Genomic DNA, 12,790 nt, shown 5'->3' with positions numbered 1-12,790 from the left:
TCACCGCATCTTCCATTTCCTCATCCTCGTTCTTATAAGCAGAGGTCCCAGAGGTAGCGGCACTGCCAGTTTCAAGATTCATTCGGTCAAACCAAGGGAAAAATAAACAGCATAGAACGTCAAGTAAAAGCGAAAGAAGAACACTCACGCAGAAGCAACGGGAACGTCAATCTTGATTCTCGGCAGCGCCTTCCGAGTCTTCTGCACTACAACCTTGGACTGCTTTGGAGCTTTTTCAGTTGGTGCCGAAGAGGACATCCGAGGACGCTTTGACGACTGCCCGGTCTGAACAGTCGCCTTGTCACGGGCGCTCGCCGGGTCGTGAGTAAGTTTGGATCGCCTTTCCCTGCGGGGAGGAGAGTCGACCTCTTCTTCGTCACTCGGGTCGTTGCTCTCCTCGTCCCCCTCTCCGTCGGAATGCCACTCGCTGCTTTCACCTCCGCTTGCCTCCCCCTCCGGGTCCTACTCCTGCTCTCCGTTGGGCATCGAATACATTTCAGTAAGGGCCTAGAAGAAAACAAGCAAGACAAAGTTAGTCGGTGAAGCATAAACAGTTGCATGTTAAATCAAGATGACACTCAGTAATTCGGAATCGGACCTTGTCTGGTTCGTAGGATTGGTCAAGTGGAGGGATTCTCCTGGCTCCTCTGGGGTTGTCCTTATTGCCAGTGATACTCCTCAACCACTTCTCCATTGTATCCTCGTCGACTTCTTCTGGGTGCACCCGAGTGGAATCTTCAATGCCCGAATACATCCACGTCGGATGGTCGTGGGCTTGAAGTGGCTGAATGCGTCGTTTGAGGAAGACTTCCAGCAGATCCATTCCAGTTACACCCTCACGGATGAGATAGACCACTTGCTCAACCAGCACTTTCACCTCCGCTTTCTCCCCTGAAGTCACTTTCAAGGCGGAGGGCTTCTCTACGCGAACCATAGAAAAAGGAGGAAGTCCAGTCGACTGACCTAGAGTCGGCTGGTCTTTGCAGTAAAACCAGGTCGACTGCAACCCTCGTACTGACTCAGGAAGAATTATGGATGGGAAAGAGCTCTTACCCCTCATCTAAATACCAAGACCCCCACACATCTGGATCACTTGAGTCCTTTCGTCACTCGGGTTGGCCTTTTTGACCGACTGGGAGCGACACGTGAAAATGTGCTTGAAGAGACCCCAGTGTGGTCGACAACCCAAGAAGTTTTCGCACAGAGACACGAAAGCAGCAAGATATATGATGGTGTTGGGGGAAAAGTGATGAAGTTGTGCTCCAAAGAAATTCAAGAAAGCCCGAAAAAAAGGATGTGGAGGCAGAGAAAATCCACGGTCGACGAGAGTGGCAAGGAGGACGCACTCACCCTCCCGCGGTCGAGGTTCGGTCTCATCCTTCGGGAGCCGCGCCGATCCGTGAGGAATCAGCCCCTCCTTCGCCAGATCGTCAAGGTCATCCTGACTGATCGTCGACCGGATCCAGTCGCCCTGGATCCAGCCGCGCGGCAAACCGGACCGCGACGAGGATCCGCCCCGGCTGGACTTTTTCCCCTTCGCCTTCGCCGTTGCCTTCTTCGTGCGCTCCAGAGCCACCGTCTTTTCTTTCCCCATCACCGCGGACGGAGCTCGAGCGGAACGGCGGCGCTGGAGGAGGAGCAGGCGCAGTGGGGAAAACTGAGAAGAGAGAAGAAGAATGAGGACGCACTGTTCAAAAACCCCGGTCCGGCGCCTTATATGGGGTTGCTTCCGAGTGACTGACCTGTAGGCCCGGGCAATCTTATCAATCCCGCAATAGTCACGCGCATGATACGTGGCAAAAAAGGCGGCGCGGGAATCGAGGCGGCCTTGCCTTATCCAGCCCGATTACTGCGGCCTCCTCCGCCCCGCGCGCTTCCCGAAATTCGAATCCCGCGAGATTCGCGGGCAGCAGAACAACTTGTCAGACGGAAGATCTCCACCACATTAGCACTCGGACCTCTTCCAGCGAAAGTTCACTCGACAAAACCAGGAATGGATCAAGGCGACTGAAAAAGAAGTTGGTGTCACCACGTCGGTTCGTTGATCCAAAACAAGACACACCCGAAGCGCGAAAAATGAGTCGGAAGTATTTTCAACTCCTTCTCCACTCAAACCCTGATCCATTCGGGGGCTAATGACGAGGACATGTACCTAGGGTAGGGTCACAGGCCTGACCTAAATACCCTCCCCAAGGACATCACTCTAAAGTCAGAAGCATTCGAGGGGTACCATCACCCACTCGACCAGAAACATTTCCACTCGGAGGAATCAAGATCACTCGACCGTAACAAGAAACACTCGACGGACAGAAGACCTAAAGTCACTCTACACAGCAACGGACGAGCATTAACTCCTAGACTTAATAGCCATTTATAACACTTTATTACGGATGTTACCAGTAACGCCCCCCTCTTGATGTACCTTAAATCCCTTGTAACGTGGGCTGGCCGGGGTCCTGGCGCACTCTATATAAGCCACCCCCCTCCACATGCACAAGGGTTCGCACCCCCTGTAACACACACGCATATAATCCAGTCGACCGCCTCCGGGCTCCGAGACGTAGGGCTGTTACTTCCTCCGAGAAGGGCCTGAACTCGTAAAACTCGTGCGTACAACTTCTCCATAGCTAGGATCTTGCCTCTACATCCCTACCCCCCCATTCTACTATCAGACTTAGAACCACGACACTATGTGCCCGTAGATTTTATTGTTCTTGATATAGATTGCAATCCTTCATGTCCTATTATTCTTGGTAGACCTTTTCTTAGAACGATTGGTGCAATTATTGATATGCAGGAAGGGAATATTAGATTCCAATTTCCATTAAATAAAGGCATGGAACACTTCCCTAGGAAGAAAATAAAATTACCATATGAATCTATTATGAGAGCCACTTATGGATTGCCCACCAAAGATGGCAATACCTAAATCTATCCTTGCCTTTATGCCTAGCTAGGGGCGTTAAACGATAGCGTTTGTTGGGAGGCAACCCAATTTTATTTTTAGTTTTTTGCTTTTTGCTTCTGTTTAGGAATAAATTTTTGATCTAGCCTCTGGTTGGATGTGTTTTTATGTTTTAATTAGTGTTTGTGCCAAGTTAAACCTATAGGATCTTCTTGGATGATAGTTATTTGATCTTGCTGAAAATTCCAGAAACTTTCTGTTCATGAATAATTGTTAAAAATCACCAGAATGTGATAAAATATTGACTCCAATTGCTGCTGATCAATAAACAAATTGTCTAGGTCGTCCTATTTTGGCTGATGTTTTGGAGTTCCAGAAGTTTGCGTTAGTTACAGATTACTATAGACTGTTCTGTTTTTGACAGATTCTGTTTTTCGTGTGTTGTTTGCTTATTTTGATGAATCTATGGCTAGTAAAAGAGTTTATAAACCATAGAGAAGTTGGAATACAGTATTTTTAACACCAATATAAATAAAGAATGAGTTCATTACAGTACCTTGAAGTGGTCTTTTGTTTTCTTTCGCTAACGGAGCTCACGAGATTTTCTGCTAAGTTTTGTGTTGTGAAGTTTTCAAGTTTTGGGTGAAAGATTTGATGGATTATGGAACAAGGAGTGGCAAGAGCCTAAGCTTGGGGATGCCCATGGCACCCCCAAGATAATCTAAGGACACCAAAAAGCCAAAGCTTGGGGATGCCCCGGAAGGCATCCCCTCTTTCGTCTACTTCCATCGGTAACTTTACTTGGAGCTATATTTTTATTCACCACATGATATGTGTTTTGCTTGGAGCGTCTTGTATGATTTGAGTATTTGCTTTTTAGTTTACCACAATCATCCTTGCTGTACACATCTTTTGAGAGAGACAACATGATTCGGAAATTATTAGAATACTCTATGTGCTTCACTTATATCTTTTGAGTTATATAGTTTTTGCTCTAGTACTTCACTTATATCTTTTAGAGCACGGTGGTGGATTTGTTTTATAGAAACTATTGATCTCTCATGCTTCACTTAGATTATTTTGAGAGTCTTAATTATCATGGTAATTTGCTTAAATAATCCTAATATGCTAGGTATTCAAGATTAGTAAAAACTTTCTTATGAGTGTTTTGAATACTAAGAGAAGTTTGATGCTTTATGATTGTTTTGAGACATGGAGGTAGTGATATTAAAGTTGTGCTAGTTGAGTAGTTGTGAATTTGAGAAATACTTGTGTTGAAGTTTGCAAGTCCCGTAGCATGCACGTATGGTAAACGTTATGTAACAAATTTGAAACATGAGGTGTTCTTTGATTGTCCTCCTTATGAGTGGCGGTCGGGGATGAGCGATGGTTTTTTCCTACTAATCTATCCCCCTAGGAGCATGCGCGTAGTGCTTGGTTTTTGATGACTTGTAGATTTTTGCAATAAGTATGTGAGTTCTTTATGACTAATGTTGAGTCCATGGATTATACGCACTCTCACCTTTCCATCATTGCTAGCCTCTTCGGTACCGTGCATTGCCCTTTCTCACATTGAGAGTTGGTGCAAACTTCGCCGGTGCATCCAAACCCCGTGATATGATACGCTCTTTCACACATAAACCTCCTTATATCTTCCTCAAAACAGCCACCATACCTACCTATTATGGCATTTCCATAGCCATTCCGAGATATATTGCCATGCAACTTTCCACCATTCCATTTATCATGACACGTTCATCATTGTCATATTGCTTTGCATGATCATGTAGTTGACATAGTATTTGTGGCAAAGCCACCGTTCATAATTCTTTCATACATGCCACTCTTGGTTCATTGCATATCCCGGTACACCGCCGGAGGCATTCATATAGAGTCATACTTTGTTCTAGTATCGAGTTGTAATCATTGAGTTGTAAATAAATAGAAGTGTGATGTCATCATTTTCTAGAGCATTGTCCCAAGTGAGGAATAAAAAAAAAGAGAAAGGCCATAAAAAAAGAGAAGGCCCCAAAAAATGAGAGAAAAAGAGAGAAGGGACAATATTACTATCCTTTACCACACTTGTGCTTCAAAGTAGCACCATAATCTTCATGATAGAGAGTCTCTTGTTTTGTCACTTTCATATACTAGTGGGAATTTTTCATTATAGAACTTGGCTTATATATTCCAACTATGGGCCTCCTCAAGTGCCCTAGGTCTTCGTGAGCAAGCAAGTTGGATTCATATAGAGTATATATGTCCCACCAATGAAAAGAAGGCACCGTGTATGAATCAATGAAATAGCCAGCAATTGCTGGACATTTTCAAAAAAAGAAGAAGAAGGAACCGTGTAGTTCTTCTTCCTCTCTCAGCCCATCCACCCCCAAATAGTTTGCTTTGTTTTCCTATCTCGTTCGACCACCGTCGCCTCGCGTCTGTTCCGTCCATGTCATTGCTTCATATACCAAATCAGCGTCCAGTTCCGCTATCTCGTCCGCCACCTCCCTAGTGTAGCCCTCCTATGTAGATTCCTTATGCCCCTTCATCCATGGCTAGTCGTGGCAGCATCGGTCATGTCGGTGGTGACCTCGAAACCAGCCTCGGAGAGCTCGTTAGGGCCACTTGGTTAGTCATTAGTATGTGGTGGTGGATGAAATGGTTGGTTACATCAAATTGAAGAGATGTTTTATAGTGAACGAAATATATTAGTCGTTTCTTTGGTGAGATCAATGATTTGCATTTGTTCCCTTTTTCACCAGGAAATAACGATTCATGCTCACTACTTATTTAATTCTATGTAGTCATTCTTCGAGGTTTGACATAAAACGATCCATATCAAAGTCCAAGTCTAGATACTACAACTGTTGAAGGTCATGCCTACTATTCAGATCTAGAAGTCAGGCAGTGTGGGATGTATTTCTGTCTGTATATGTACCATCGTTCTGTCTTTTGGGTGTTTGCCTCAGGTTAACTTTATCTATCATTTTGATGTGGCCTTTGGCTGACCTATGGGACGTTCTCGGGATACCCTGGTTCCCATTGCGCTGGCAATCACCCTCACCAGCCCGGCAGGGAAGCCCAAAACCCACAACAATTCAAAGACTGCGGGCACCCGCTACTGGTGTGGCGGAGTGCACCTACCCTGCCAGTTACAACTTACAAGAGCATCCTGAGAGCAAGACCAACGTTGGGTCAAGACCGGGTGCTAAGGATTTTTAGCACCCATTAAGGCCGGTGCTAAACGTTGTAGAGGCCGGTGGTAGATGAAAAATCTCAAGAATCGGTTCCAACCCAGGAACCGAGTCTAGAGTAGGGTCCTATGGTTAAAGCTAGACGCACCTCCTCCCCACGGCAAAGTAGAAGAATACTATAAAGCTAGATGCATCTTTGTCGGCGGCGCCATCATCGAAAGTAGGGGGAGATCAGCGGTGGAGGTGCACGACTCAGTCATGATGGGATCTCTCCAGGCCGTCGCACTTGCTTCCCCTGTCTGGTGGTCGTGACTCGTGCGCCTGTCCGGAGACTACGTGCCTCCTTGGTCCTTGCTCGATGGTAAACGTGCCTCGACGCCTCTGCCGGCTAGTGACCACACACCTTGATGTCTCCTTTGCCCGGCGGCCTCGAATTCCACCGGGATAAAGGGTGGATTCGGTGGAAAAGTGGAACGAGCAGAGAAACTATTCTTACATGTGGGGCCTCGACTCGGTGCTATGAAATGTGTACATTGAGAGTGCAGCGTTTTGGCGCTGAGGCTACATGGAACCATTTTTTGAAACATTCAAAACATTCACATTTCAAAATTTCAAGATATTAGGAAAATAAATCTGAATTTGGCATATGGATGTATACTACATGTGTGTAAAATTTCATGAGAAAATACATTGATTTGCGAGCTGCACAAAAAAGTGAAAATCGTTGGTTTTATATGAAGTAGTGAAAATACATTGATTTGCAAGCTACACGCACTGTTCACTGTGTTCAAAATCACTAATTTGCCTTTTCGTGTAACTCGTGTGTCAATGTATTTCGTCATGAAAATTTGCATACATGGAGTATACATCCGTATGATACTGTGAATTTTTTTTCAGAATTTTTTAGTCACTAGTACAAATGCCCGTGCGTTGCACCGGGCGAAATATTAAACATAACTTGCTCCATACACCATTATGCAACACTTTTTAATTCAATTTTTGCAAACGTTAGAAATAAGGTTATTTCCTTTTGGACCATGAAATTTGGACGTACCCTAGCAATACTTGTCATGACCCATTTCAGCTCCCCGATGAAAGAGTAGTTGTCTATTGAATAGTCTTTCAATCAATTTTTTTTTGTTATTCAGAAAAACATGAATATATATATTTATTTTGAGAAGGTGTTTTTTTATTTTCAAGAATACTTTTTAAAATGGAATCATTTCTATGGTGACGGACATTTTTTGGAATATTATATTTCATTTGTAATTTATTTTGCACTGTTTTTTGGGCTTGGCCCATTGAAAGACTTGACCGACACACACAAGCAGTACATGCTATTGAAAGAAATTTTCTGTTTATATAGAAACTCAATCTGCACTTGTTACAGTAAAAGCGAAAGAGGAAACACATAAAACCAATGACAAACAACTATAAAATAACTATTCATCAAGACAGTACATGACACGGTAGTGCTTGCGATTTCCACAATATTATCATTTCAGAACCCACAAACATCAAATTTTAAAGCACTCCATTAACTCTTATAATTGGCAACCCAAAAAATGTATATCCTTGGAAGCTCCAAAAGAATTTACATGTGGTGAAGAACTTCTTAAGTGATGTCTTAAGTACAAACCAAACTCCAGCTTTGCTTTCTAAAAAAAAAACTCCAGCTCATTGTCTCCCTGCTGCTCACCGCCTGTTAACTGTTGGCTGCTAGAATTCTCTTTGAAAAATCACCTTCCACCGATTGGGCTCCCTACACAAGCATATTGGTAGGAAAACAATATTACTTATGCGTTTAGATGTCAAAAATGGGAGACATAACTCTGGTGTAGCCGCCTCAGGCGATGGACGGCTCGACGGATGTTCTTCTTTCGCCGGTGAACTCGACATTGTACGGCTCGACGGATGGTTTTCCTCCGCCGGCGACATAGGACGTTACTCTGAAAGTTGCAATGCGACAGGATTTGATGGAGATTCTGGTTGAGGGACGTGGCATGATGGTTGAGGATCCTTCCCCACCATATTTCCACATCTGAGAAACATTTTTGATAATAGTTGTGGCCACGGTAATCTTCTTATTCCACCTTTGGGTCTCTTTGATTCAAAATCTTTTCATGGAAAATTCAGAGGGTTGAGTTCATATGATTGTTTTTCTATGGGCCGCACCTATTTGTATGAGTGAATTAATCCTATAAAAAAGCTGTACAAATTCTTTTGCACTACATTTCTTTGGAATTTTTTTATTTGACCAACCTCTTGGAACGACCCTTCATTTTCTTTTAGAGCATCTAACTAAAATAGCTCGCTTGCAAATTTAATGAACAATCAAATGAGAAAATGTCACATCTGAACCAAAGGAATACAACTTTGTTCACATACTGTAAGGGGATCTTGTGATGGCATTGAATGGAACTAAATTTTGCCGTGCATACAGAGCAGATGTTTGTTCGTGCATTTGGAAAGCAAGTCGGGTCATGGGAATGATGATGGATGATGCTAAGAGGAAAAATAGATCAATAGGGAGAAAAATTAATGGCAAAGCATTCTCAGTAGAAAGTGTCAGTAAAAACATAGAATTGAACCAGAACAAAAGTTAACTATGCATGTAGTGTCTCCCCAAGCATTCACATGCATAGCTGAAAATGTAGTGTGAGTACTTGCCAAATGCGAATGATCCATAAACAAATATGTATTGGTTGAACTATATGACAAAACACACATCTTAAAATATTTTTTTTCTCAACATGCATACATATTGTGGCTTTTGATCTCATCAGAGTGAGGACGGTGGACGAGCTTCAGTAGCAGACGGCCGTTCAGACATTGCTACGATCTGCCGTTGCTAACTTTCATTGCTTTCCTGACCCCATGATTCTGAATATGCATGTCATAGCAGAAAGTAATATGTTCAGTACAGGTGAACTAAATCAACACATCTATCTTTTTAAGGTATAGGAAAAATGCCCGTGCGTTGCAACGGGAGAATTTTTTTTAAATAAATTCATATGGATGGTCCACGACCATATGTATGTGGCAGAGAAATCCAAGAATTCTCAAGCGTGAACATTCACTGGTCTGTCTTCATTAGCTTCCCAGGCAACCTCATAAATTTGAAGCATTTTCTCGTTTAGTATGAGCTCAAAGAAAAAATTTAGTTCACACGCATATTATTTATCCCAATTTCCAGCAAATCCTTTCATATTCTACATACTGCTAAAAGCTAACTACCGAACGAACATACTCATTCTCCAGAACTAAACTCAACCAAATTACAGTGCAAAACAACAATTTTGTAACATGTACATGTTTGTATTGAATGGAACATCCTTGTGATTTTCCCATGTTTCTGTTAGTCTTTATGTAGAACTTTCACCTTGTGTATGCCACGTGACTGCCCTACACTCTTGCTTTGGCTCCATCACTTTATTTCACTCCAGTTTACTCTGTTGTCACATGGCTGCCTTGTATAGCTCCAGTAATCTAGAATCCACCATGTGAATTTGGGAGCTCACCGTGGAACAACGCGCTCTATAGCTTCACTGCAACGCCTCGTCATGCTCCGTGATGGTGCCGCTGCTCCATGCCATTTCAAATGATTAGCCTCTCATTGTTTTATATAGCCATAACTTATTTCTTATCCATGAAAGCTAAAATATGATACAGTATAGTTTATTTTTTATTACCTTGCATGACACCGTGTCTTTCGAAATATGAACATTGGTAGAGAAAATTACTTTATGATCTCCGCCAAACATTACAGCAAACACGTGTTATACAACTGAAATCAAAATATGTACCTTAGCAGCAAAAGGCCCATGATTCTGAATCTGTGGCTGGCAGAGAATATAGTTTTCATCAGAATCTACAATGGTGATATATTTTCAGAAACATAAACGCTGTACTTGCCAACCTATATTAACAAGTTGACTATTACAGATTCACTTTATGCTTGCAAAGAGCCTTTCAAATAATCTTTATCAGTTTGTCTAGCTCTATCAAGGCACAGTCCAACTCCCCTCTCGAGATCTGTATAAATGATCCATTAGCTAGCAAACAACTTGTATATTGCTGGGCATATTTTTAGAATCAAACTTTTTAGTAAAAACCCTACAAAAGCCTTGGGCCTTCCTCAATTTCATAGTCTACGGTTTGTTAACTGAAAGTGAAGATAGATGCTGGGTCGGGACCAGCTGAAACTTGGATCAGAAAGCAAGTGGAATGAAACATCAATCTATCCTAAGCCGTTTGAGGTGATGGAGTTCTGAGCCGCTGCTCGCTGAAGGTTGATGATATTACTGGACGTTCAGTTGTCTGAAGCAAAGAATCTTCTTTCAACCCTTTCTCAAAAGGCAAATCAATGTGACCACATGAACAAGAGATAGAAAATGAGAAACTTACAATCAAGATGTGGGTTGTGTCAGTCAGGCTTGTGCTGCGCATTGGTAGGTGGCGGCGCCAAAGCTGGGGCAGGGGAGTCTGCGCCTCCACTCTGTCACGTGATATGCACCGGACGTCACCAAACGATCTCCAGCGACACTCATTCCTTCACCAGTGTCACTGGCAGGCCACCGATGACAACTGTCTGTGGTAAGAGGTGCAGACCCAATCCTCGGCCTCCAACACAAAATCGATCCATCACAAATGCTACGAAAATAAGCAGCATAATTTTTCTGACACTTGAATTCAAAAACTACTAAAACCAAATTCATGTTGCTATTTGGACGCACAAATACTCTGTATCAACTAATGCATTGTGCATGGAAAACGGGGAATTACCTCTTGTTACAACCAGGAGCTTCAGGATTTACTTTGCTTGTTAATTCCACCGACTACATTGGTGTAGCTCTCTTCCTTGCCGGGTCTATTCCTCTGCTGCTGCATGAGAATAAACAACAGTAAGCGATCTAGCCAATGTGAAGTCATCGTTTTACTTGCACCTATCTTAAATCGGAAGTGAAAAAGAAACTCAACTATGCACATTAGCAGAAATCATCGTCAACAAAGCCATAATGTACTGCCATGGGAAACAACACCAAATAAAGCATCATCAGTTCATATATGTAAGAAAAAAATATGCTAGCAAGCAACAGTGCTGCTCCCCGAAACTGTAACCGTCGAGTCCCGCGAGATACATAACCAGCCACCATTGTTTCGTCGCTTTGCTCGCACATCAGACACACACACCTTTGCCCAAACATCAGGGAAAGGTTTGGGCGCTGTCATCCTTGAATCTAGGGACAACCAAAAATAACAGATCAATCTCCATGCCCAACATAATTTGCAAAATCAAGTGAGTATTTCCTCTGTCGATCTCCTCGCTCTGCTCAACTACGGGAGCCGGCAGAGCCAGACAGGGGAACTTGTGTGCGCAAACGTCAACTCTATAGCAGGTCATGAGCCAGCGAGCAGCGCCCCGAGGAAGTGGAGATGGATGTACCAGGGAGAGGCAGCGGTATCCTTGCGCACAGCAGCACAAGGCGGTGGCGGAGATCCTGGGGGAGGCACAGAGGTGGCGAGGTCAGTCCTCGGCGGGTTCGCGCACAATTGGGTGTCCACCGGCGGGCAGCGTGCTCCAAGGAGCCGGCAGGCGAGGCTCCGGCAAGGATATTGACCGGCGTCGAGGGACTACGATGGTATATATAATATATAATATATATATCTAGCATGCCTCTGCATGTTTAGAAGTTCAGTTCCGTCCAGATGGATCAGAACCCACCAGCAATTACTGAATTTTGTTTTCTCTGCTCAGAGAACAACACTACCTGAATGAATTGCTGACAGTTCCAGTGCTTTGTTCAACGTACAAAGCCGTACGCACAATTCATCGTACGCATAGCAATTTCGTTGTTCAACAGACCAACCACACAACATGGGTGTCTACAATCACAAGAAGGCAACAATATCTAAACTGACGTACTTCGCAACAATATCTAAACTGACGTACTTCGCAGCAATATCTTCACCTCTGAACTCCATATTAGAAGGTACACAGAGAAACGGGGGACAGAAAAATAACTCAAAACAGGGGTTAAGGGGATACATACCTCTGCTGTAGCCGACGCAGGCGACATTGGACGGATCGACGGCTGTTCTTCTACCTCCGGCAAACTCGGCGCTTCTTCTACCTCCGGCGAACTCGGCGCTTCTTCCTGCATTGAACTCGGTGTCGACGTTGGATGCTTCGTCCAAAATTGACCTGATGGCTATTCGAGCCGAGGACCCTCCCTTCTTATAGCAGCCGACAACAATCCGGGTCGGCAGCTCCATTGATTTGCGTTGGACAAGGACACGGACTGCAATCCATCCAAATCGATTTGTGTTGGACAAGGAGACTGCAATTCCATCCAAATCATACACAGGGGCAGATGCAGAGGTTGAGAAGGTTACGTCGGGGGAGCGTGCTCGCCGCCGGCGCTGGACGACAACGTACCCAACCTCAGCTGTGCCGGCGGATGGGAGGGGGAAGCAGGGTGGCGGCAAGACGGAGTGGAAGACCGGCCGCGCGTGGCGGCGGCGGCTGTACCGTGCACATTGAGGAGAGGCCGTGCTCATGTGTTTCTTTTTTTAGTCAACTGCTCGCCCGTGCGTCGAAGGTTTGCTTGCTCGTCTATTTTCCTTTTTCCCCAGGCCTAATAAAAAGTAACGGCCCAAGCGTTAACGGAAGAACATAGCCAAGCCCGTGAGC

General features: G+C 44.2%; 1 long non-coding RNA gene across 4 annotated transcripts; it reads right to left on the bottom strand.

The window, feature by feature from the left end:
- Positions 1 to 10,589: 10,589 nt before the first annotated feature.
- LOC123075044 (uncharacterized) lies at positions 10,590 to 12,678 on the bottom strand. Of its 4 annotated transcripts, none has more exons than XR_006436083.1 (4): positions 12,493 to 12,678; positions 12,150 to 12,398; positions 10,882 to 10,980; positions 10,590 to 10,749 (listed from the first exon to the last, which is right to left on the bottom strand). It is a non-coding gene; the product is annotated as an uncharacterized lncRNA (long non-coding RNA). The 4 variants fall into 4 exon arrangements; XR_006436084.1 differs by having other exon boundaries at positions 10,882 to 10,977; XR_006436086.1 differs by lacking the exons at positions 12,150 to 12,398; positions 12,493 to 12,678 and adding an exon at positions 11,077 to 11,176 and having other exon boundaries at positions 10,882 to 10,977.
- Between the last annotated feature and the right edge of the window lie 112 nt (positions 12,679 to 12,790).

This window comes from Triticum aestivum, chromosome 3D, assembly GCF_018294505.1.
Source record: "Triticum aestivum cultivar Chinese Spring chromosome 3D, IWGSC CS RefSeq v2.1, whole genome shotgun sequence".
In the NCBI taxonomy this organism is placed as follows: Eukaryota; Viridiplantae; Streptophyta; class Magnoliopsida; order Poales; family Poaceae; genus Triticum; species Triticum aestivum.
Note: the sequence above shows the minus strand (reverse complement) of the source record. Positions and strands in the feature narration are given on the sequence as shown.